Here is a 27737-nt window from a genome sequence, read left to right as displayed (position 1 = left end):
AGGTAGTACTCTGAGTCTAGTTTTCAGAAAGTCCAACCACGCCAAATTTGGAGGTGTTTTGGTTGGTCAAACGATTTAATTGTGATTAAAGGTCAAAACTGGCACTGGACAGATTGTAAGTTATGTTTAGACGACTGTAAATAAATGTTAATGTGGAAATTGGTTGAGGTTGTTAACACTACAGGGTACTTTGTTGAGTCTAGTTTTCATAAAGTCCAAACTTGTAATTTTTGGACAAGTAAAGGTTAACTTTTATGATTTTACAAAAACGTTGTGCAAAGCTGAGCTGTTAGACCTGCTGTTAGGTTGTGTTGTAAATGTTATATCTCATGAACTACGAGACCAATTGGGTTGGTTACACTTCTGGAAGTTGACTCATTGAGTTAGGAACCTAACCCAAGTGGTCTTGCATTTATTGGATTTTTCTTTTAACGGGAATTTCAAATAACATTCTGTTGCGCATGAATTTGACTGTTATGAGTTTGCTGTAATGATTTGATGATTGTGAGAAACCTATGTGGAATAAAAATATAATAAAATATGTTCTGGAAACCTAAGACATATGTGCTTCTGTGATGATTTTTGGTAAATTAATTGAGATGCTATGATCGGTGGAATAGTACAATCTTTCAAGTAGAATTTCTGTCTCGGTGAAACTAGCTGCTGAGTTGTGTGAAAATGCATGAAACATGATACTTGCTATATAACTGTTATGTTTTGACCAAAATACCCTTGCGGGGAAAAATTGCTAATTGATTGTCATGATTTGACCAAATTGCCCTCGTGGGGAATAATGGCTAGTTAATTGTCATGTGTTGACCAAAATGCCCTTACGGGGAGTAATTGCTAGTGATGTACTTTATGAATACATGACACGTATATAATTACTTACACATGTAACGTATCACAAACACATTTGTTAAAGTCACACACGATTCACAAACGAAACACAAAACATGTTATGTGCGTAGGTATTATGTGCCGGGTCTAGAGACTCGATAATATTCCGACACTTAGAAAAATCTCTTTGTTGTTTTAGAACGCTAGAGAGAGTTTTTCTGTGACGCGCATCTTGGTGATTTAATTTGGGAATTTCTTCGCAAACAGTGAGTTTCACTTTCCCCTCTTTAAACTGTTTTCAAACGCTTTTCACTTGGGGGAGATAACATACTCCACAACGCATTTAAGATTTTGTTATAAATTATATATCACTTGTAAAGGCTAAGTGGCAAACGAAACATTTGAAGTCCTACACATCGAACCGGTTAATATTTAGAATAGGGAGTCACTGTTGAGTAGTACTACTGGGTTTGACAAACCCCACCCAACGCTAAACTCGACTGGAAGTCGAGCGGGTGTAATTTTGGCTAACACGTACCATGGTCTGGAGGACCTGGTGACAAGGCACTTAATAAACGAGTCAGCTTCGGTGTCGAACACTTAGTAATACTTGTTGTATAGACTAGCTACCTATCGATATATAATTTGACATAACACTATCTGTAACGCAAAACGCTGTAACGCAAAACGCTGTAACGCAAAACGCTGTGACGCTGTAACGCAAAACGCTGTAACGCAAAACGCTGTGACGCTGTAACGCTGTAACGCTGTAACGCAAAACGCTGAACGCAAACGCTAAACGGTTTATTTTTATATAACTTGTGAACTCACCAACTTTGTGTTGACACTTTTAGTATGTTATTCTCAGGTAGCCGAGGCGGGCGCGCGGTTTAGGAACATGCATTGCTTGATAAACTTTTAACTATGCAAACTTACTGTTAACTGTTATCATTGGTTTTAAATCGTCCTGCGTGACGTAATATTGTTTCTATGGTTTTACGCTTCCGCACTTATTTTCATTTAAACGTTTTTATGGTTTGATTATAACTGATGATTCCGATCCTGTTAGTTCACACCCTCTGACGGTAAAACTCCGTTAGTGGATTTTGAGGGTGTGACAGATTGTGAATGTGATTTGCTAGATTGTGGATTGTGACTGGTATTTAAACACTATCTGACCCCGGCGGTACATCTCCCTAACAATTTGAAATTGACGGCACAAGAAACTGAAAAGACAATGATGGCGTAGCCACTCGTCAAATCAAAGTGTGGCCATTAATTATGTTTGTACATACTTAAAAATATTTAAGTGTGACCATTTATCACTTATAGCCACACATAATAAGTGTATCCGTGACAATAAAAAACTTAGGAAAAATAAAACTAAACTACTCTTTGGTCACACAACCTCGTATAAGTGGCCATATATTTTAAGCTTTTTAGCCACATTACTAATAAACACAATGGTTATTCATCATATTTCGCCACATTATTAAAATTGTGGCTAACAAATGTGACATAAGGTACACAACGTAATATAAGTGGTTATATCTTTTACCTTTTAGACACATCTCTTATCAATATAGTAGCCGGTCGTCACATTTTGCCACACTATTAAAACATGTGGCTAGTTAAATGTCACGGTTTTTCCTTAGAGTGTGGCTAATGCATGTGTTTTTGTTCACATGTATCAAAGATCAAACAAACTATGACTGTAGGTCACATTTCGCCACACATTTTTATAATGTGGCTAGCTTATGTCACAATTTTTTTTCAAAGTGTGGCGAAAAGTACCTGAGTAGGTATAGAATGGTCACATGAAGAAAAACATTATGGCCAAAACATTCTGGAAGGTTTTCAAACGTGGTCAAAGACCTTTTAGCCACACATTTAAGCCGAAGTGTGGCAAATCGCCCAGACCACATGTGTGGCTAAAAGGCGATATTCACGTAGTGCAAATCATAAGCGAATAAAACACTCACTATAGACTATATATATATATATATATATTGCCGATAACTGTCTCTTAATTATCTATCCGTATCCTAGTAATGTAGATACTCCTAATATATTTATAATTAAGGTCAATGGGCCCGTTATGTTGTAACCATGTCAGCTGAGTTTAAACAAATTGCTACGAAAGGTTTTCCAAAATGTGAAATCTTAGCCTTAAACCGGTCACATTTGAACCATACAAAAAATTCATTATAGGTTATTTGGTTATAATGCGGAATGTCCTACATATTAAAGATTAGGCATCTAACATCAGACAGGACCATAAGGGATTTTCTGTTGGATATATATTGTAACAGGTCGTTCGGGTTCATAAATGTAGGTCCCGTGACCGGATCAAACAACAAAACAAACTAAGTTCTAGCCGTTCTTGGATCAACCTCACAACTAGTTGGCGGAAACAACTAGCTAGACCGAGATCTCGGATCTTGTGGTGGGTAGTATGGTGGCCGAAGTTTAAGAAACAAAGGTGAGGTAGAGAGAGTTTGAGAGTTAGAACAATAATAATGCAAAAGGGTTTATTCACAAGGTTATTAGAGAAATGGTTTAAGTGACCCTTGATATAGGATCCCCCATTTCTCCAAGTTTACATAACAATATACAAAATAAACGTACTGAGGTACGTATTACACCGAATTTTAGCGAATATCAAGACATACACATTCCTAAAACTAATATAGAATATTAATCCTACAATCTCCCTCTAGGATTGAGTATGTCCAGAAACCTTCATCAAGTTCCTTGCTTTGTCTTTATTTCTCGAAATCTAGTACTTGTCTTGATCCAAGAGCTTGAACGAGATTGGATCTTGACAATTCTTTATTTTCCGATCTTGAAGACTTGAACTTCAATCTTATTTACTGGGAAAAATAGGCAACTTCAAATTTTAGAAACATCAGATGCGGGAGGCTTGACATCCAATTTTCTTGTGTTGACTTTCTTGTGCTGACTTGTTTCTTTTCTTTGTTCTTCGACTGATCTTCAGACATGATCATGATCAGTTCATATTTAGGTTCAACAGCCAATTGTCACGTTCTCGTTTTCTTTTAAGCGCTTCGGCAACTTCAGTGTGTGCAGCCAAAGATACTTGATCTTGATCTACCTGTCCATGTACTACTGCACAAAACTTAGAGTGAATAAGATTCGTTCATAGACCCTCTTGAGGGTCAAAGAAGAATTTTCTTTTTCAAAACATGCTCTTGGTTTTAAGTATTTGCAGAATAACTCTAAAATTTTATTTTAGCTTGACTTTTCATAAAATACCAATTTCAGTCTCTCAACTTGTAAATGATTAGTTTAAGTCCTAGGTTTTAACAAACTTTGCATAAACGACCTTGACAACAAAACACATGATTTTGAATAAAACAAAGATTTAATAAAATATGTACGAACACATAAAAACTTAAAATCTTTTTGGAATTTTCATATATCAAATATTACGAATATATATGCATAATGTTTTGAAGTTGAAACGTAAAATAAAACAAGAAAAATGAAAAAGATAGGAGTAAAGATGAATTTAATATTATATAACAATAATATTTAAATAATTTTCTATTGACTTTGATATTTTTGCGAGAAAGATCACAATATGGAATCACATTGTCTATAATGTCCTAGATCACACTTCTATTTGGATATTATTATGCCAAGAACCCAAAGTCGATTGTAGATATTTTGGTCCACTTTAAACTTAACAAGTATTTTAATTTCACCGTGATACATTAAGGTATAGTTAGGCACAATACTTGTGTGGTCCCATGTTAATCCGACATGTTACATACTTCATCATACATTGGGCATAGTTTGTGTTCATCAGTATCATCCCGAATCGACTCCTTGACTCCGACCCTGTAGGTCCTCTTTGGATGGATCTAACAACTTTACTCGGATCAATCCGTGTTGTTAGCTAACGGAAATCACTAACAACACTTGTATCTCGGTTCTTAGTTTGTAAGAAAGAAAAGATAGAAAGGTAGAAAGTGAAAGAGAAAGTTTTCTCTTTATTTTCAAGTGGGTGATAAGTTGTGAAGGGTTAACTGGAGAAATGGGTAAGGTGACCTTATATATGGTCCCCATTTCTCCAACTCTTACAATTTGTCCTTACAAGATAAATGTACTGAGGTATATAATACACCAACACTAAGCAAATATAAAGACATACACAATCCTAAAACTAATATAGAATATTGGCCCTGCATCAACTCCTAATCCTTTTGGTTGAGACTACAATCTACAAGCAATATATCATCAAAGCTCACCAGCACAAGCTGAAAAGAAACAAGAAGCTTCGTCTTCAAAAGCTTGTCATGCTCAACTTGATGAGGGGTTCAACTGAAATTCAGTGGTCCACAAAGGAAATGTGATAGAGATAGTTGATGAATGTTCTCAAGAACAAGAGGACAAGATTGATGAAGAAATTGGAGATGTCACTAAAGGAATGAATGATGCAGAAGAAGGAATTTCTACTGAGGATTCTCTAAAAAGTTTTGAATCAATTCCTAATGAATTTTAAATCAATTTTGTCACCTAATGTCTTTGAAAGTTTTGCAGGTTGGTTCAATGGCGAAGAAGTGCCACATGGGAAGATAGATTTTGGAAGTGATGATGAACTAGAGGAGTAAACTAGTGAGACTGATGTTGCATCAAAGAGTGAATCAAGTGACAAATCTGAGATGGCTGATGAAGAAGGAATTCTTGTTGACGATGATGTTCCTATTCTTCAAGCTAGCATGGCCGGTCAACTAAAATTTTCTCCTAATGAAATTCAACGCATTTGTGAATCACATGAAGAAAAGGAATTTGTTATTAATTCGTTGATAACGGATTTTAACTTTCTTAAAAATGATTATAACAAAATTTTTCATGATTTTCAAAATGTGAAAGAGGCTTATGATAAGCTTCAATCGTGTGAAAAAAATTTGGGGAACAAAATTTTACAAGATGGAAAAATGATTACTATGCTCACTCACACGGTTAAAGATAAGCAAATTGCCATTAATAGGCATGTGGATGAAAAAGCATAACTAAAAAGAGAATTGGAATTGATTAAAATTGAAGTTGAACGTGTTGAAACAAAACTGACAAGTTATTCAGCTTCTAAATATGTTTTGGATCACATTGTTCCAAAAGAGATTCGGAAATATCATGTTGTTCCGCCTCCAATTTGGAGTTCTTATGTTCCAAAAGAACCAAAAGGATTTTTCAAGGCATTGAATGTTGTGTCTAATTCACCACAACATGATACTTCATGTGATGAACATGGTGTTCCTAGTTCTAAGTGTGATAGTGAGGTTGGTAAAAAGGCTGCTGAATTTGTGATGGATGAATCTGAAAGTTCATCTAAAGAAAGTATTAAAAGTGGTAATCAATCTGAGAATACAAAACCCAAATAAAATTGTAAAACTGGTGGAAATGATAATCAAAACTCAATATTTGCTAAAACCAGTTTTTATTATAAACGAAAGGGTATTGTTTCTAAGAGGATAACCAAAAGCCTGAAAAACCACAAATGGTTTTTAAAGATTGTGTTTGTGAAAGGTGAGACCTCTGAAGCACAAAAAGAGTCTATCTTTACAAGGCAATCAATTGATGAGTTTTACAAACTTAAAGCTGAAAGAGAGAGTCAAGAGAATCATGATTATCCTATTAAAAAATTTGTTGATAGGAGGAAGTGTTTCTGTTGTAATGAAGAAGGACATTTGTTCTATTCGTGTCCTAAAAGATTTTATCAAAAAGGAAAACATGTGGTGAATAAAAAACCATATCATAAAGTTCCGGTGGTGAAACCTACACCTCCACCAATCAAGATTTTAAAGAGAGGTGTAGACAAGGAACTTGTCAAAAAGATTTTTGAAGTGAGTGAATCTTCGAATGCCATGAAAAATGATACTTTTTATAAAAATAAAGGTTTTGTTGGTCAGAACTGGGTGGAAAAGTTTAAAAGGAATGAAAATGTTAACCCACCAAATGAACAAGTTGTTAATCCACCTGATAATCAAGCTGTTGAGTCATTAACTGATCAGTTTGATAAACAATCTGTTGAGTCTTTAAAGGAAGTTGTTAATCAAGTTGATGAACAAGTTTTTGTTTAATTGAGTTCATGTTTGTCTGATAAGTCATTGTCTGATTATGGAATATGATGATTTGGAGGAAGTTTTGAATGAAAAAATGAAACAACCCAAGACCAAGAAGGCTTGGGTTTCCTTGTTTCACTAACTGCTTATTTTTGTAGGGGCTTTCAAGATCCAATGATTCACGTTGGATAATGGATGGTGGAGCCTCTCGACACATGACTGGAACTCTTCATCTATTAACGAATGTTCAATCTTTTCGAGGAGGGTATGTGGGATTTGTAGGAAATCAAGGAGGACAAATGGTTGGAGAAGGGAGGTTATCAAATGGGAAAGTAAAGTTTGAAAATGTGAACTACATCACTGATCTTGAGAATATGTTCCTGAGAATTTCTCAAATTTGTGACAAAGGCTTTTCAACGCATTTTACAAATCAAGACTGTTTGATTCTCAAACTGGCATAGAAGAGCGGATCTTGATGAAAGCACCAAGAGAAAATGATCTTTATGTGCTTAAAATGAATGTTGCTTCATCGACACAAGGCACTGTTCAGTGTTTTGTCACCAAAGAATCTGTTTTATGGCATCATTGGATGGGTCACATCAGTAATCGGAAATTGAACTTTCTTGTTAACAATCTATTGGTTGAAGGAGTGAATCATAAAGGTTTTCATTTGAGTTCGGATTGTTTGAGTTGCAAGAAGGGAAATCAAAAGAAAAGGTCCCATCCAACAAAAGTTGTAAATACAATCAACTTACTGTTTGAGAGGGTTCATATGGACTTATTTCGGCCTATGAATGTTAAAAGTATCAACGGGGAATTGTACTGCTTGTTGGTTACTGATAATTATTCACGTTTCTCATGGGTAATGTTTCTTTAATCAAAGGATAAAAAGTTTGAAAACTTGATGATCTTATTCAAAAAGCTTGAAATGTTATACAACTTGCCAATCCGAAGGATTAGAAGCGACAATGGTACCGAGTTCAGAAACAACCGTATGCTTCAATACTGTAATGACTGGAGTGTTCTTCATGAGTTTAGCTCTCCTTATACACCACAACAAAATGGTGTTGCTGAACGAAAGAATCGTACTCTGATTGAAACTGCTAGGTCGATGTTGGCGGAATCGAAGCTACCTGTGAGTTTATGGTCTGAAGTTGTTGCCTCAGCTTGTTACACTCTTAATCATGTCCTGACAGTAAAGAAGTATGGCAAAACCTGTTTTGAGCTACTGAATAGACGTAAAACTACTTTGAAGTGGCTTGAGCCGTTCGGATCCCAATGCACTATTCAGGATCCTAATGGTAAATTCGGTGCAATGTCTGTGGAAGGTTTCTTCGTGGGTTATGTTAGTCCTTAAGAAGAGTATTTTTGCCTACCATCAACCGTATTGTGCAACATGTGGATTGTCAAAGGTATGCAACTCCTATTCAAATAAACGGTGATTCATGGATGTTTGACTATGACAGCTTGTGGAGCTGTTTCTCTTTTCCTGAAGAAGAAATTACTGATAAATTGGCCACATTGTTATTTAACAATATTGGGTGAAGTTTCTCAATAAAGTGTTAAATAAGAAGTTCCAATCTTTAATGAAGATCTGATTCTTGATGTTGATGATCATGTGGATGATACTCCGGCAACACCTTCTTTTGACGATGATGGTAAAGAGCATACTGATGTGATTGAGTCGTTGATTCAACCGACACCTAATCATATTGCTACTGATTTTGTGCTTTCTAATGCGGTTACTTCTAAATAAAATGTCACGAATCTTCCAAATAATGTGGTAGTTCCTGGTGAACTTATTCCTAGAACTTTATCATATCACCCGAAAGATATTATCATTGGAGATCTTAATTCTTGTGTTCGTTTGAAGCCAAATTGACCAAAGCCTGAGTTGTTGCTATTCTCAAGTTGCTCCTCTTCAAAATTGGTTCTCATTCAAATGTTTCATTTCACAAATTGAACCGAAGATATACAAGCAAGCTTTGACAGAAGAGAGTTGGGTAAATACAATGCAAGAGGAACTATTGAAATTTGAAAACTTGGAGTTTGGAAGCTAGTGAATTTTCCATATGGTAAACGATGCATTAACACGAAGTGGGTCTTCAAATGCTAGAGAGATGAAAATGGTATAATTGTTAGAAACAAATCTCGATTGGTGATTCTGGGCTATAATCAAAGAGAAGGAATTGATTTTAATGAGGTCTACACTCTCGTTGCTAGACTTGAAGACATTAGAATTTTCTTAGCCTTTGCATCTTGGAAGGTATTCATGGTCTACCAGTTGGATGTTAAGTCTGCTTTCATGAAAGGTAAATTGGGTGAAGAAGTCTTTGTAGGACAACCATCGGGGTTTGTCGATCCGATTCACAAAGACAAAGTGTACCTACTCAACATAACTCTTTATGGTCTACACCAAGCCCCGATAGCTTGGTATGACACGTTGTCTCAACATATTTTAGACAATAACTTTGTTCGTTGCACCGTTGATTGTACACTCTTTACTAAGGAAGTGGATGGTCATATACTGATAGTCCATATCTATGTGGACGATATCATTTTTGGGTCAACGAATGATGTTCTGTGCAAAGACTTTGAGGAGGTTATGAAGTCGAAATTCGAAATGAGCACTATGGGAGAGTTGATTTTTTTCCTAGGACTGCAAGTCAAACAAGTGTCTGATGGGATCTTTGTTCATCAGACAAAATATGTCAATGATATCCTTGAAAAGTTCAACATGGCTGACTCATCGCCGAGTAGCACTCCTATTCTGGTTAATCGTGGAATTGGTCCGGATCCCACCGGGGAGAAGGTCAATGAAACACTCTACCGTTCTATGATTGGTTCCCTCATGTATCTTACTACTTCTAGGCCAGACATCATGTATGCAACTTGTCTTTGTGCCCGATATCAATGTCTCTCACCTAACGTTGGTGAAGCGGATACTTCGGTATCTTAAGGGGAATCTGGGGGGTTGTCTTTGGTATCCTAGAGACGGTATATTTGAGCTGAGAGCATTTTTTTTATGGTAGCTACAATCTGAATGCCAAATCTACCACCGCCGGCTATCAATTCTTTGGTAGTAGGCTGGTGACATGGCAGTGTAAGAAGCAGACGACTGTGTCGCTATCCACCTGTGAAGCTGAATATGTAGCTATTTCTAGCTGTTGTTCCCAAGTTTTGTGGATACAACAAGAAATGCGCGACTACGGTTTGAATTTTCTTACTACTCCTATTTTTGTAGATAATGTTGTTGCCATATCCATAACTAAAAACCCGGTAAGTCACTCGAAAACTAAACATATTGACATATGGTATCACTTCATCCGTGATTGTTACGAGAAGAAGTTGATTACCGTAGATAAAATTCACACCGGTGAACAAAAGGCTGATCTTTTTACTAAAGCTTTCGATAAAAACAGATTTTTGTATTTGTTAGGGCTTAATGGTAATAAGTCTATGGGCGGTGGGAAAGTGAGTGATACCGAGTTTATGGATTTTGACCTTTGAGTAACCGTTCACCGAGTCAAATTGTTATTTGTAAATATTTTATTTAATGGTTTTTGATTTTAGGGGGGAGAATTGGTTTGGGAAAATTACAAAAAGATTGTGATTTCAGTTTGTATAGAGAAAAACCAAAAAGATTCAAATATAACCTCTCGCAGAAAATTATGTCATATTCTCATATTCAAAGGACATATACTTGTATATGTTTGGTCCTGATATTTACTTGTAGATATTCGGGAGAGCCATTTACCTAAGAATGGAAAGTTACCGGGGCATTTGGTAAAAATTCAAAAACATTTGAAAAACTCTTAAAAGTCAAAAACATTGAAAATTGTGAAAAATACAAAAACAATAGAAAATTGCTCCTCAAAATGAGTTTTGAAGCATAAAAGGAAGATGATAGTACATTGGTTGTCTTGTTCCAAATCTGGTAAATTGAAGAATAAAAGTATATTGCTTAATGTTCAGTGTATGAGTAGGCTTTTGAACAAACAAGTAAGGGAATAAGTGATATAAATATAAATTGCCATGTTGAAAGATGGGTTAGTATTCTGACAAAAGTCTTGGTAATGAAGGCAGACATGTAATAGCTTATCATACTCAAGCCTTATGTTTCAGTAGATCACAAAAATAAAGTGTTAATAAAGCATTTTAAGTGTCTGGTACATGGTCTACACTTCAATGGTGTATAGTTTTATAACCTTCAATCTTGTATTGATGGGATGCAATAGGTTTCTAGAGCCATGAGGTCTTTATGCGGTTTTCATCTTGGTGAAAGAATATTTCAAATCTGCTCAAGCGAGCGAACCTTTGATAAGTCATTAAACTTGATCGTTATGTACAAAAATACAAAATTACACTACTGACTTGATTAAAAATGTTAGCCATACATTGTTCATCCCTTGCGCGCGTCTTAATACCATTAAGAATGGAACCCAGGGAAATACGATGTATGTAAGACGACAGATGAAATCATGCATACTCATTCTTGGAAAAGGAAGCTTGGTGTGTTGCTTGATAACAGGGGTATGCCTTGTTGTGGAAAGCCATTGCTATGATTGCAAAAAGTTAAATTGTTTAAAAAGTTTTGATCTGCTGGTTCTAAGGTTTAAGTCAAGTTGGGGTGATATAGTAAAAATCAAATTAAGCCTGAATCAAGATTAGAAACTGATCATGTTCTGTATTATGTGCCTAATTGAACCTTAATCATATCACTGATGTCTCTGAATCTTTTGTTACAAAAGTTTAAGTGGACAACAATATCCATAACCGACTTAACATCAAACATAATAAAACTGAAAACCGTGATGGAAGAACGGATTGATCAATATGATTCCTTGCTCAACTCACAAAAATATGTGTTTCAACTTATTTGTTATTTTTTCTTAGTTTGATATATTTTGTCTTGTTTACATATTTTCTTTCTTAAAACCAAAAAGATTTTACATTTCTGAGTTATTTTCAACTTTGGTGAAAGGTGATTCAGGCTGGATATCCAAGAATTGGGATCGAGAGATTATTTTCTGGCAGTTATTTTCAAAAAATGGGAATTAAATGATTTAATGAATTGATCGAGGTCATTAACTTGGACTTGGTTAAATTCTAAATATGTGAATTTCTTTTTAAATGGTTTCAAAGCCTAGGGCTTGTGTTTACTTTTGTATCAAACACATAAATTCGTTTTTCAATTTGAAGATTTCGTAGTCAAAGTCATAACCGATTTGGATTTAAAAATCAAAAGGCAAAATTGGTTCAAATTTTTCAAAAGATTCTTCAAGATCATTAGTTTGGTCTTGATCTGAATCGTATGTGTGAAAGTTGTTTGAACTAAATGGTTTAAAAATCAAAAAGACAAAATTGAGGAACTTATACGGGCGTATAAGTTATTTTCTTTTACGGGCGTATAAGTGTTGCTATAAAAGGAAGTTATACGGGTAAGTCTCATTATTCTTAAGCGCATAACATACTTGAGATTTACACGTTGGTTCATTGTTCATTCATTTGTCCTTATACTTGTGTGCTTTTGTTTGTTCATTGTACTTGTGGTTGATTCGCATGTAACATCCCGGCTAAGCGGAATACGCCCTAGTGTGATGTACAGATTGCTCAAACACATGCGACACTATTAAGTGACAATAATATCATTAACAAATTTAAACATGAAGTACACAAGTTTGTAACAAGAAATACAAGGAAAAATACAAGAACAATAAACAACTTGTTCATTTATTAATATAACCTAAGTTATAGTGTCCTTGTCACAGCAGCATTCTCTAAATAAGGTACATGTAGCATATATATAAAATAATGTCAACTAAATGAATAGTTGGTGAGTTCACACAAGTTTGGATATAAGTACATAAAAATCTACAATTCCATGAACAAGTGTAAATGAGCAAGTAAAGTCCTTTCCAGTTGGGATTGTGCACCAACATACTCGGATAATAGCGCAAGTAAGTGTCTTTTCCGTTGGTAACAACCAACGTACTCAGATCGGGGTCCCTATTTCACTCATAACATCGAGGTCCTGAGTGCATAGGGGGGCGTATGATCATACTTAATGAGGAAACCATGAGCACGTAATCTTTGAGCAAGTAAGCAAATAAACACACAAGTCCATGTAACGAATTGTAGTTTATAAATAATGAATAAACAAAATTGTAATTTGGATAGGATATATATGCTACCTCCAAAAGTAAAAGCGTAAAAAGGGTGTGAGAAACTCACCTTGAAGTTGAAGATAAACTTGAAATAAAACCAATAGCGCGTAAATGAAACCAAGCAATTGAACGTCACGAACTAGAATTAAAAGTACAAAATTAATTATTACTAACTACTTAAAAAGTAAATAAATGGGATTGTCGAGAACTAGAAGTGTTAGATGTATATTTTATTAATTTATGAAGTTGATATTATATTATTATATTTTAACGGATTACTAACGATTTATTAATTTAATATTACATAAATTACGAGATTAATGTTAAGTTTGAATATTATAAAGGTTACGAAAATATTGGTGTTTAACGATATATTTTAGACAAAATGGCAAAAGACGTCCTTTATGTTTGAACGTTTTTTCAATTGACGTCCTTTAGCAAAAGACATGGCAGAAAACGTATTTTATGTTTCAAATTCCGTTCACGTTACATCCTTTCACACTAACCCAGTTAAATTTTTTCGTTAAATATGGTCTAAGCACATGAGGGTAGTGCGGTCAATTTACCCCTTTAAGGACTGTTTGTGTAATTAAACTAAAGTTTTGGCCTTTCAAAAAAATACTTTTATATTTTAATGAAACACAAAATATACAATACCCCCCCCCCCTTCTCTCTCTCACACACCCACCCTTTCCATCCACTGCCACCATCCCCTCCAATCATCTTCATCACCACCACCAGTTTTCGTCGAAGAACACGCCATTCATCCTTGCCGGATATCACGCCACGGTTCATGAATCAAATCGTCTTTGAATTCCTCGCCGGAGAACGCGCCGCCGAAGAACACTCCGTCGGTCGCCAATTGATCAAATCGAGGTAAGCTAATCACACTATTCTACTCGTCTTTGAATACCGAAAAAAAAGCCATAAAGTTTTAATCACAATTATTTGTTAACGAACACGGATTTTTCATTTGAATGGTTTCTAGGGTTTATAATTTTAGGGCATTTTATTAGTTTTAACTAAGAAGTGGTAGCAGCAAAATAAAAGGATGGTGAGGCGATGGTGTCAGATATCAGTGGTGGTGTTCCATGTGTTGGGATATGGTGTTCCAGGTGGTGGCGGCGGCGGCTACAGTGGTGCGTGGAGGCGGTTGTTGTGGTTCTGTATGAAGATGGGGTTGGTGATGATGGTGGATTATTGTAGGAGAGAGAGAGGCAGAGAGAGAGAGAGATAGAGAGAGAAAGAAATACGGGGAGGGAGAGTATATGTTTTTTAAATATAATTATTTTTTAGTTTTAATTATTAATATTTGTGTGAATTTACTACACTACCCTCATGTGCAAAGCACATTACCATATTTAACGAAAAATTTTAACTGGGTTAGTACGAAAGGATGCAACGTGAACGGAATTTGAAACATAAAATACGTTTTCTGCCATGTCTTTTGCTAAAGGACGTCCGTTGAAAAAACGTTCAAACATAAAGGACGTCTTTTGCCATTTTGTCTATATTTTATTTTGAAAACCAAAGTGTTAACGAATTATAAAGTCTAACGAACGAAACATAATATATATAATTTAGATGAGTTTAAAACGAATTTGTCGAGTTTTAAAGATTGGTTTTTAGGTGACAAAATGATAGATATATATTATAAAAAAATAAAAAAAAAAAACATCACTATCGCTTAAAATTATGTCGGTTGCTCAAGTTTGACAGACATATTCCATGAATATATTGGTCCTTATATCTACGTGTAGACTGTGAGGATAGCCATTAACCAGATGACCGTAAGCGACCGGGCGGTTTATGATGGTTTTTTATTCTTTCGCTTAAAATTAGTCGTTCATACTTAGTTGGAGGGACACATACTCGTATGTGGTTAGTGCTGATCCACTGGATCTTCAGGATAGCCGTTTACCTAAAGACTTCGACTTGATCGGGGCGTCTGAATTTAAATGTTTTTTTTTGGGAAATGATATAATTTTTCAATCTATAACTTCGCAAGAATTTTAATTATTGGTGTTAACAATGAAAATTGATCCAACCTTGGAAAGTGATAGATAAACTGATTTTGTGTGCCTAACCGGTGAAGTAATTAGGCCTAAAAGACTCTAGAACAGTCATTGTATGTTATGGTAGCTTTCTATGGTGCGTAAAAGTAGAAGTGATACAAATTAAATCTACTCGATTTACTGTGGAGAGTCATTTTGAGCTGTGCGTGTCTCCACATACATCTCTCCGAATGATAGGCAGAAAAGTGATTACCCGGTCATACACGAGCCCGTGAGTGTTCTGATTCCCGCGAAGATGGTGTTATGTTTCTGCAATGATCCAAATTCGGGACTTGCAGTTGTATTATTCTCAAAAAAAAACTTATTATTATTGTTAAGCCTTATGAAGATTATCTGTTTACAAATATCAAGAAAAAGGCAAGAAAGCATAATTCAAAGTATAAGAGACGGAAAGGTGAATCAGAAAGTCGACATGTGAATATTGATTGATCAGACACTACGGGTCGAAGTCAACTCGGGGTGACCTGGGGAAAGCCAAATACGCCTTGAGAATAGATAGGAGGCATCACAATCTCTCATGTGATGTCCATCTAAATTTTGAGCTTAATTGAACCTAATCCGTATCACAGAAGCAATGAAAACCATACTAAGTTTTATACCTGCCTACAACCTATTTCTCTATGTCATAATACCGCTAAATATGGATCTGTGTGACCGCCTCTTAATCAATATGATTCATGTTCGGATCTTTCTACAAGCACGCTGGGTTCCTACAAGACTGAAATTTGATCCCGTCCTTTCTTTTTTAACTTTTGTTCGTTTGGTTTAACCTCATTAAACACTTGGTTACTTTTTTGTGATCGTTTATTCTTAATTTTATTTAATTTGACTTCGGGCGAAGTTGAATGAATGGCGAAGTTGTTTTAACTTCGCCCTGGGGTTTTCCAAAAGTATATAAGTGACAACGGTGGTCAAACGAGGTCAAAATTTTCAATCTTAAACCCTCGGCGAACTTATCGGTTGAATAGAACCTAATTTTTATCAGTTTTGAAACCGCAATCAAGGTTCGTCTCATTGTTGTGTCTCATAATGCATATTTTTTGGTTGTTAATCTATTTCACAATGGACTATTTTGAATTCGTCTTTTTAACAAACCCTATAGACACAGGGTATGATCGATTGAAGGCTGTTTTAATAATAACGAGTCATCCATCACCTTAATCACATACCTGTCTACCTTCGTTCACCCTCTGATCTCACTGAGTTTTGATAAATCAAATGGTCAGATTACTTTGTTGGACAGGGGCGAGGTTAGGATTGAGCGAAGTTGAACCTAACTCCGCCCACTTTAAAAACTTTACATTCGAAACCTTTCTGTCCAATAAATTGCAACTTCGCTTGGGTATTGTGACCCTGGTACATTCTGTGTTAGAACTCTTCACATCCGGCGAAGTTCTTTACCCTACATCATAACTTCGCTACCGGTAAACAGCGAAGTTAAGACCTGTTGATGCAGAGATCTGACTTAGCTCGTTTGTTTTGCAGATATGGCTGCAGTGGCTGGTGCTGGTGGTACCGGTGGTGATGAAGGCGGAGGTGATAAGAGACAGTTATTCCCAGGTCACAAAATGTATATCACCTTAGATCCGGATGCTCGAGGAATTGAAGACTTCCGTGAGATCATTTCGTTTCTCATTCGCTCACGCATCTTCCATGCCATTACTACTACTCTTCCGATCTCACTACCGAACATTGAAGATTTCTAGAACACGGTTGAGTATGACTGTCGTGTTGACCCACCAGTGATGCGTGCTACTGTCAACAATCAAGTGGTATATTTCTCAGCAAATCAGATCAGGAAAGCTTTACAGTTTGGGGTTGAGACTACTGAGGACCCTACTGAGTTTTCGGCTACTTTCCGAAATGGTGCATTTGTTCGTATGGGGTATTCAGGTCCTTTGGAGGACTCTCAGATGCGAAAGGGGTTTCTATTAGATCAGTGGAGGTTTCTGATCCACGTGATGATTGTGTGCATGTCTGGCCGCAAGGCTGGTACAGATGGTATGGGTGCGACGATGCAATCTGCAATGACTGTGTTGACTTACAACAAGCCTTACAGTTTCGGTCAGATGATATTCTATGAGATTGATCGTCAGCGTCGCGTAGTAGCAAGGGAAAGGTTTTTGATGAACCCGGATTCTCAATCATGTAGCTCCCAATCTGCCACAATGTCGTCCTATTTCTTATGTGGAGAGTGTTTCTAAGAGAATCTTCGCTCAATGTCGAAAGTGAGTCACCTCGAGTGTACCTTTGGTGACCGTATCGTCATCATTTGGTATCCCTCCAACTACATTCCAGTTTTCAGCACCGGAGATTGTTTCTTTACCACCTCCTACCCTTACTCCATCAGAGGTGGTTGCTAGATTTGTTGAGTCCACGCTAGTAGCGACTGCTGGGTTACCTGTCTCTATACCACCCACGGTTACTATTCAGCCTACATCTGATATTCCAGCAAGTTTGGGAATTCCACCGCCTTATGCTCAAGATATATCTCATATGCGGTTTGACTTTGATGCTACCCTATCTGACTCCGAGCGGATTGCGGCTCTTGAACGGGTTGTTGCTGAACAGTCGCGGATTAATCTCATTCAGACACAAGCTATTCAGCGGCTCGTGGCTGAGAATCAGATTCAATCATCACTTCTCATTGAACACGGTAAACTCTTTGATGCTCTTAAACAGTTCTTAGCATCTCAAGGGGAGACGAGTTGCAAGGGTGATGATCTGAGGACAAAGAAGAGACAAGATAGAGAAGATGATCCCAATGCATCGAAAGATGCAGGTGGTGAGTTGCCAAGAACTGAACAAAATCTTGGGACTTCCACATCTCAGTGGGAGTCTGCTGGTCCATCAGGCAGTACAGGTGGTGAGACTGTGGTGGTTGTAGATGATGAGGATGAGTTGGGTAATGAAGACGATGAGTTAGTTGATGATGTGTTGACGGCTAGTGAGATTGAGAAAATCAGGGAACAGATAGATGTTGAAAGTGAGCTAGAGGAAGGAGAGATAGTTGATGATGATGTTGAGCATGATATTCCAAGTGTTGATGAAGTGAAGATGGGTCAAGATGAGAATGTGACTGGTGATTCAGACTGGGAAGAGCAGCCAAGATGGAAAGAAGGTTGTGCTCAATGGTTCTTCAAGACAAAGAAGCCAGTGGTACCGACAATGTTCAAGAAAAGTTACAATATCAAGGGCAATGTTGAATCAAAGAAAGGTATTATCTGCTGGTTGTATGATGAAGAACTATAATTGTTTGTGATAAAGCGATATGATGGGGTTCAGTATTTTAAAAAGGCATTGAGATCACTCAACACCTTGCCTGAGTGCGAGGTAAAAGATTTGGCTCGCTTGAGATTAATAAATAGAAGTGATGATAACTTTGCAAGATGGGTTGGAAAGATTGTATGGAAGGAGAGTATTAAAGAGAAAAAGTTTGAGTTACTAAAGCCTCAGAAGGGGAAGCTGGTTGAAGATAAGGAACGTGGTATGCGGGCTGAAGGTAAGACATGTATGGTGATGAGGTACAAGCTCATTCGTTGTTTGAAAGAAGTTCCTATGAAGCTAATGCCCAAGGATGTATTGAAGAATCTCAAGTGGTGGTATGTTGATTGTCAAACAGCTGAAGCTGTGATGGAAGATGAAGACGAACAGGAGATCCTAAGATTGTATGATCCAATGCACTTGTTTAACTTGTCTTAAGTTGATTTGCAGGTACTTAGTGATAAGAAGATTTTCTATATTCCTGTGTGGAAAGAAGAAGCTAAGAAGTACCAGAGGGTGGTCTCTGTCTGTGTGAGACAAGGCGTTCATGCTTGAAGACGGTGGGTACGTGATTTTTGGATTACAAGACACGAGAAAGATGTTAGAGATATGAAGCTACTGCCAAGGGGGAGTCTGTTGGTGCATGATGCCAGTAGTTTAGTATCTCGTGTTTATTTGTGTCTGTAATCGTTACTTTGTTCTTATTTAACTTGTTTGGTTTACTTTGTAGTTTAGCGAACTTGTGTATGTGCGAAGTTAAGACAACTTCGCCTAGCCTATTAGGCGAAGTTGTCGTGGTATTAATATTGTAACTTCGGCTCACTTGAACATAATCTTGGACAGCTGTTTTATGACACTCTTGTGTTACGTGTTTGGTTTCTTAATTACTACCTTAGCAATATAACAAGTATTCTCTTATATACTCGTTTGTTTGCGTGTGATTTACGTGTTCATAGTCTTAGCACTCGTATCGTATACGTAGGGGATTCCGCACCCTCGTGTTACGAGATACTCCTGTGTAGATCCGGCTGGGAACCTACAACTATTTGTTATTTAACTTAATATAATTGTATTTTTATTTATATAAATTTTATATATTTTATTTGGTTAACAAATATTAAAAGATAGGTTTTAAAAAATAAAATAAAACAAAAACAAAAAGAAACTGCTGTGACACGGGTTTGAACCCGGGTCCCTGATTGGCATGTTAAAAGACTAACCGGATGGACAAGATCATTTGTTTGTTAGGATCTTAGAAACAAAAAAATATATAAAACAAGTTACAGGTTCATCTTCTTCATAAAACCCTAGGATTTCAATTCGTTCATTTGGTTCTATGTTTGCTTAAACATGGTTAGGATTTTTGTTAATCGGCTAAAAACTATAACAACTGATATAACAATTACCTTGTATTGTAACGAATTGACGGAGAACCATGGTTGGCCGGAGTCGGAATCAAACGAACCAATTATAGATTACAGAGAGTATATTAGATGGAGATGAAGGTGTGAGCGAGTATAGATGAACGAGTAGGTTCTATTTATAGTGTCAATTGGGTCGTTTAAAGTTAAATGATCATTAATGATTTCTTGATTATTTTCCGGCCGTTAATGACTTTAATTCACATATAATTACATGCTATTACGAGTTATTATTGTTGATTATTGTTTGCCGTTATAGTCTAACGAATTTACAAGCATTCATTTGTGTTTTAAAACGAGTTTGAATGCATTTTGGGGTGTTGCCGGAGCCGGTTCCTGACGCCGGAGAACTGTGGGCTGGGTTTTATTATTCTTATTATTATATTTTAAATATACATTCACATTTAGCCCTTGAAGTTTCAAACAATCTTTAAAACAGAAAAATAAATGCATAATTACCATTTGAACCTTGAACTTTTGAATTGTTATGTATTTGTAAATGAGTTAATATGTTTTTGGATTATTTTCACATTAAACCCGGCTAGTTTGGAGCTCGATTAAATAAAGACTTTAATAATCGTAAATCATCGAGGATAATATATTACTGATAAACAAGAAATAAGAATAAATTGAACGACAAAATGAGTCGGTTTGACAAATATAAATACCAAAAACTTAACATGCATGAAATGAAACTTGGGATATATATATATACATATATAAACACACAATGGAAATATATAAATTTAAATAGAACAAAACCAAAAATTTAAATTGGGTCGGATTTTTGGGTTTGAAAAGTAACGAATGCTACATCGCACACTACAAGTTTCATTCAAGGTATAGATTCATGGTCTGAATTGGGTTTTTAGCGATGAACAGTGTTTTCACTAATTTGGAGTTAATCTGTTCATTATTCATAGGGGTTTGTTTTGGTTGTGATTCATGATGATATTCCGAACTTAATCGTCCATAATTTATAGTCTGATATTGTCTGAATTGCTCAATTGATGTTTTGACCTAGTTTTATCTGATAAATATAAGTTTGATGAACTTATACGGCGTATAAGTTCTTGTACCTTATACAGCGTATAAGATCAACAAACTTATTCGTTTGTGTGCTTATCTGGTTGTTGATCTTATACGGATGTGTTCTTTATACGTTGTTAGGATTACACGTGGAAATAGTCTTATGCGTTTTGACCTTATACGGTGTTGGACCTTATACGTGAACTGAACCGTTTTGAAATATAATATTGATAGAAGGTCCTAGTGGGTTTCCAGTTGTCACGTATTTCGAAGCTGACCGACAGATTGGTTGTTCTGTATTAATAAGTCAGTCTGCCTTTCTTTCTTTTTCTACTTATTAATACTTGCACTCTACTATGATCAAATATTTTAGTTCATTTTTTCTCTAAAGGTGTTAACTATCAAGGTATGACATTCTTGTTTCTGTGTTTACATTGCATGTCGTTTACGAGTTGGATTGTTATTGTTTAGTAAAACAGTTTGCTTTAAATGGTGTTTCTATTTGTATTAATAGGGTTGAATTTGTTGTTGCAGATGAAGATAACTGATACAGATGAGGATGAAATGGCAGATGATAAATTGATGATTTGGTCATGGATTTACAAGGAAAGGACGAAAGGAAGATCACAATATTTTGGTTCAAGTCTAATATCCGCGAGTTGGTGGATTATTTCCCACAATATCATATGTCCAAATCTCGAATAGATGATCTGACTCTATGATGGTGTTTCTGTAAAAATTTTAGTCGCCATCGTTATTATAGATTCAGCCAAGCTCAACAGACTGGATCTTCGGGTGCCTGGGGTGCTGCCAAAACATCCATGGGTAATTTGATAGATCCAAAATCTTCAAGTTAAATATGACCGAGGTTTATTATATCTACAAATATTATCGAAAGAGAGTTTTTGGGATTGATTGAAGACCTAGAAATATCCAAGGGGGAGTTTGTTAGAGCATTTTTGTCTAATGCTAGGTCTAGTTGGCTTATTATGTCATTTGAATTTTGTAAGGGGCTAAACTATCAATAGACGAAAGTATGTCAAGTGAAACGTATAAGTAAGGGGACGTATAAGCTTATACGCCCGTATAAGCTTATACGGAGCCTGAACTTATACGTTGACACTGTTCATCTATATATAGGGCTTTCATGTTTAGATTAAATATCAGTTGTGACATTTATGCAGTTTTGTACTCTCATTGTTACATCAATATAAGTGAAGCTTAAGAGTGATTGTGTTGTGACTGCTTTATGATATAATTCCGATATATCGTATCGTATAGTAAATATAAACGTATCGGTCCTAATCATTACGATTTAACGTACATGATGTTTAGCATGATCAGGATCATGTTCCTTTATAAACGAAAGTTCTAGAAAATTAATTGTTTAATCATTCACGGGGGAGTTCAGCCAAGTCCTTCGCATGTAGCAAAGGACAATTTAGTTAGGGCACCTCCAGGATTCCCTCGCATGTAGCAAGGGATATGTCTTCTCTCCTTTGCGTGTCATGAGGGACTAATAGTTCAGAATTTTCTTCTTTTTACTCATTTAAGCTTCGAAACACATGTGTATCAACCCCGATCATCTCGAGACGCCTAAATAAGCTTGTAACTTATCCCAATAAGCACCATTAGCGTTCAACAACCATAAATACAAAAGCATGCTTGAAGTGCAACAGTTCCAACTAAAAAAATTAATAAAAATAAACAGTTAACACGATATAATACACAATTTAGACCCAATCACATCCCCACACTCATCATTTTTTTGCTCTCAAGCAAACTCTCATGTAACACATCCACCTCGATCGAAGGTTTATCAGTTATCATCATTAATGTTAGTACGGTCTAAGGTCATACCCGATTCCCAAGTCTTATATTGTCTAGATTGACAATGCGGCAAACAATTTTTTGGTGATACATTAAAACCATAAGATCGCCCAAACGAGTGTTGTTTGTTTCCAGTTAAGGCACCCATGTTCATACCCCTCATATATATATCACTTCTCTCGGTTTTATATCTGGACTAGCAAAAAATGTGTTAGTATATCTCTGTCCTCAAGACTAATTACGAGACACTAAGTAATAAACTTGCATGTGGGTCATATCTCCACCCATTAACACATAGGTTGCATAAAGAGGGCTGTTGCTAGAGCTCGGGTGTGAAATATGAATGTTTAGTGACCAATATGGATGAAACCTACTTAATTCACACTAAACAACCAACAAAACAAAAACAATGACTGCTATTTACAACCAACTGCAAGATTAGCTTATAACTCTTTTTGAGTTTTTTTAATGATTTACAACAATTACAAGAGAAACTGAGACACAAATACATTGTGTACTATACTCTACAAACTGACTATATAAAACTCTAACATTCTAGATTTTATCACACAAAGTTAGAATACAAAGCTCAAGCTAACATGGCTTATAATGTAGGATTCAGTCAAATGAAAGGAAAATGGCTCAAGATTTGCTCCTAGGAGATAATGTAGGGTATGAAGTTTTATTTGAGTAAAGGCTTACACGCATGGTTCCTACAATCCTTGTTCTTCATGCAGGTGGTGATATTAAGATCTTAACATGCATATGACAAGCAATTTCTAGATATTGTGGAAGATAATGGCTATACTCAAATAATAATCCGGCATGTGTGTGGGTATAGTATGTGTATTAATATAGGGGCTATCTCACAAACACGAAGAGAAATTAGGTTAGCTGTCTATATGAAACATGTATACTCATCCCCTTGACTCATTATCCCATATAAACGATCTCATTTTTATTTTCCTTTTTTTGATAAACACTTGCTAGGAAAACTTTCGAGAAGCTCAAGAACTACCCATGACCAAAGACCTATAACTTGGGCATTAATAACAGTTCATAACTTCGGTTAAGCACACTCGAGCTTCCTAAAGGCAATAAAAATTCTCAATTTTCCTCCATCCCCACACTTGAGGTAAACATTGTCCTCAATTTTAAAGATTTAAGATTTTAATAGCATTTAGGAAGACGGGTTGAAATTAACTGTTTAATAATTTAAAAAAGAACAGTCTCAATGTGATGGTCACAACAAAAGATCGGCCATTACAATTTTAACATGTAATTAGAATAAAAAATAAATTATAAAAAAATCACCTCGTATAGGTTATACTTTGGTTCTCGTGGTAGCGTGGAAAAATTCGTCTTCTCCAAAGACTCAAATGTGTCTGCGAAAGTTTAAAACGTGTAGAAGCAAGCTTCTCATAACGATTAACTTAGGTCTTTTAAGAATTTTGTAAAACTTTAAAGTTTAAATTATCAAATTTCATAATTAATTTGGTAAAACGAGTAAATGTGTCAAATACCTAAATCTCTTTGTAGAAATCATGGTTTATTTAACGTATGCAACAGGCCCTTTAAACCCCATGAATCCTAGGTGGACGAGAAGGGCACCCACAAAGTTTTAAGTATAACAAAATATACACGTATCTAGATTAACCATAGCAAAAGGAACGCGAAAGCACTTTAACTGGCTCGATTGAGTCAGCGAATGAAGATTGGAATATGTGTTGATTTTCACAAGACGTCGCATGCCACGAACGGTTAAGGATCCACAAATGACGACATGTGAAGCTGTTGTTTCTCACTTGGCTCATTTGTCCTTAACGCATTGCGAAAAACTGGGTAGAACTCCCTCGCGACACACAAGGAAGGGGTGATGACATAAAGTTTTTCTTGTAAAATGGGTCAAAAACTATTATTGACCCACACATTTTCGTGTTCCCAAAAACAGTGAGAATGTTTTCAAAAACTAAAAATAAGCATTACATGCCTGGAACCTAATTAAATTACGATTATTTCACCAAAGTGCTACAAAACTCTAACCTTTCTCGTGTGGCATCCTCACACCTGACTTTTGCTACAGTGGCACGCTTGATATAACACAGTTAAAAAAGATACAAAAATAATATTAAAAACAAACTGAAAATAAAATCCTCGTTGCCTTTCGTTCAGCTCTGAGTTTTTGTTAACGTCATCATTCGGGCCGTTACCTCATTTTTCAGTTATGTTGGTCTAACGGAATGCATACCTTCTTCTACCTCCCTTCGTGTGCTTCTCTAGCACTATGGTAGCTTCTCCATGGTATTCCACCTGAGCCTTAAACATGCCAACCTTCTCTGTTCATTCTCTAGCCCAAGTGTCTTCTTTACCTTCTTCTTCTTCTTTAGTGGTTTCATCTTGCATGTGCCCACCTTCTCATTGTTAGCACTTGTTTCCATCATCGTCTTGGTGTCATTTTTTGAGCTTACTAACTCTCCAAACTTCATCTCTACTACATTTAGCTCCTCCTTCTCTTTCTCATGCTTTGACATGTGAAGCACACAACCTTCCACTTCGGTGTCAATGATAAAGATACAACTAGTTAGATAGCGGTAAGCGGGTATCGAACACAGGGAGTTTGTGGAAAATGCGTTATTAAGTAGCACAATAATTACTCTTATTAAACTAAGTGCAGAAAATAAATTCAATGATTTGGTTGATTGATATGATTAATGAAAATAACTAAAACAATTAAACGAGTTTTAATCAATAAGAGAAACAATGCTCTCTCCCGATTTCAGGTTTTCAATATTGATAATGTTAATGTTTACTTTTGTGAAGAACTACATAAACATAATTCATGAAAGTGAGTTTGAAAGTGATTAAAGAGGACGAAGTACTTGGATTATAAAAACGCAAGGTTATCACTCAATAATCAATATAGTATAGCTAACCCTAATTCTCTTCTACTAAATCTCGATTGCCTATGGCACGAAGAACGGATAGTCAAGAACACGAATTTATACCACACTAACAATTACAAACAAATACACAATCACCATCGCACAATAATCATATGATCAAAATACTATCTCACAAATAACATAAACAATTAACAAATATCCAATTATAAAACCTTACAATTCGGGAGAGAACATAAAGGGTACTAGCCACTCATAATTTGGTTCATCATAGAATAAATCAATGTATGTAGATGAATCTCCAATCCAATTCAATGATTACAAATGCCCCAAATAAAGTACTTGCACTCCCAAAATCGTCCAAGAGGTGTTTTCAATGAAAGATAATGAAAAGTCCAGCCAAAAACCGATTAAAATAATGAAAGAAAATGGCAGTTACGACCCGCACCGTGGCCCACGGTTCACACCGTGAGTCACGGTGCATTTTGACAAAAGCTGGACCGTGGCCCACGATTGAACCGTGGGTCACGGTGAGACTGAGGCCACGGTACGGTGGCCTCTGTCCATTTAATCTTCTTTGGACCGTGGCCCACGGTATGAACCGTGGGTCACGGTGGACTCCGACCATGCACCTTCACTTTCACTTATTTTTGACTTCTTTCGCATCTCCGGTTCCTTTGGTTTCTTCGTTATACGACTTAATAGCTCTGGAACCTCCTTTTACCTACAATTCACCAACCAAACCTTAGTTATCTAATTCCACAAAATAAACAAATTCAAATCATGATAAATTACGGCTTTTAAATCAATTAAGGGTTGTCCCATAGACCACCCGTCACATACCTTCCTCTACCTCCCTTCGTGTGCTTCTCTAGCACTATGGTAGCTTCTCCATGGTATTCCACCTGAGCCTTAAACATGCCAACCTTCTCTGTTCATTCTCTAGCCCAAGTGTCTTCTTTACCTTCTTCTTCTTTAGTGGTTTCATCTTGCATGTGCCCACCTTCTCATTGTTAGCACTTGTTTCCATCATCGTCTTGGTGTTCAACTTGTGCCCCCAAGCAACATCTCAACACCAACTTCCTAGTACATTCAACTTGTTTCAACCAATCTTACCACAAAACCGGTTCAGTTAAGGTCCCAAGTCATACCCTATTCCCTTATTTTTATCGGGTGCACTAGTTTACTTGATGTTCCATTTAAACCAAAGATTTCTAACCAAACCTAACATGCTTTCGGTTTTTACCCATACATAACACATTTACACATTAACCTTTTTTTTGTTGGTGCAAATCCAAACGTTCATATTTAATCAATTCTCCTCTCATACGCTTGTACAATCATCAAATCTCCACCTATGTAAATGCTTATTGACATGAATACAAATCAAGAAGTCTTAAAACGGGTTGTAATGGGACCAAGTGTAAGGGTATGGAAAGGAATATTGAAAGTAGCTCAAGCGATCAGATCCGACTTATTACAAACAATCTAAGAAAAATAAAAATAAAATAAACAACTATAAACATCACGTACTTCTCTTTTTCTTTTCTCTTTTTTTTCACTCAATATATAATACTTTGAACATTGCATACATAAGCATTGCAATTCTAATACAACTTTTTTTTCAAACTAATATAATACTTGAACATTACATACTAGCATGATAAACATAATGCTTCACATCTCAAACTGATAAATACTAAAACAATTACATAGAAACCTATTAAGTCGGATCGTTTCGCAAAATAACACCGGGGTTTACCAAATAAAAGAATAGGCCCAATAAGGTTTTCTAAAGGAACCCAACCCCCCGCCCCTCACATGACCATCCTTATGTGTATAGTGTATGAGGCCCCAACCCCCCAAAACCCACACTCGCGCTCATCCATACGAGGCTTAACCTAAGTGCCTCTATCACTTTTGCACTCATGCCAAGCTAAGATCTCGAAGTGCACTAATTGTACAAGTTCTATCGGAGAATATCAACCGTCTCACCAAACAATACTTTCTCAATTCTCAAGTGTAAAAGAACATGTTATGCAAGTTATTACACCGAAAGCATGCTAACCTTGGTTAGAAAACTACATAATCTCCTTTTTTCTTAAAATAACTAGGCACATGT

This window comes from Bidens hawaiensis, unplaced genomic scaffold (genome assembly GCF_021521415.1).
Source record: "Bidens hawaiensis isolate Kalapana, Puna unplaced genomic scaffold, B.hawaiensis_p1.1 tig00019208_1, whole genome shotgun sequence".
Taxonomy (NCBI): Eukaryota; Viridiplantae; Streptophyta; class Magnoliopsida; order Asterales; family Asteraceae; genus Bidens; species Bidens hawaiensis.
Note: the sequence above shows the minus strand (reverse complement) of the source record.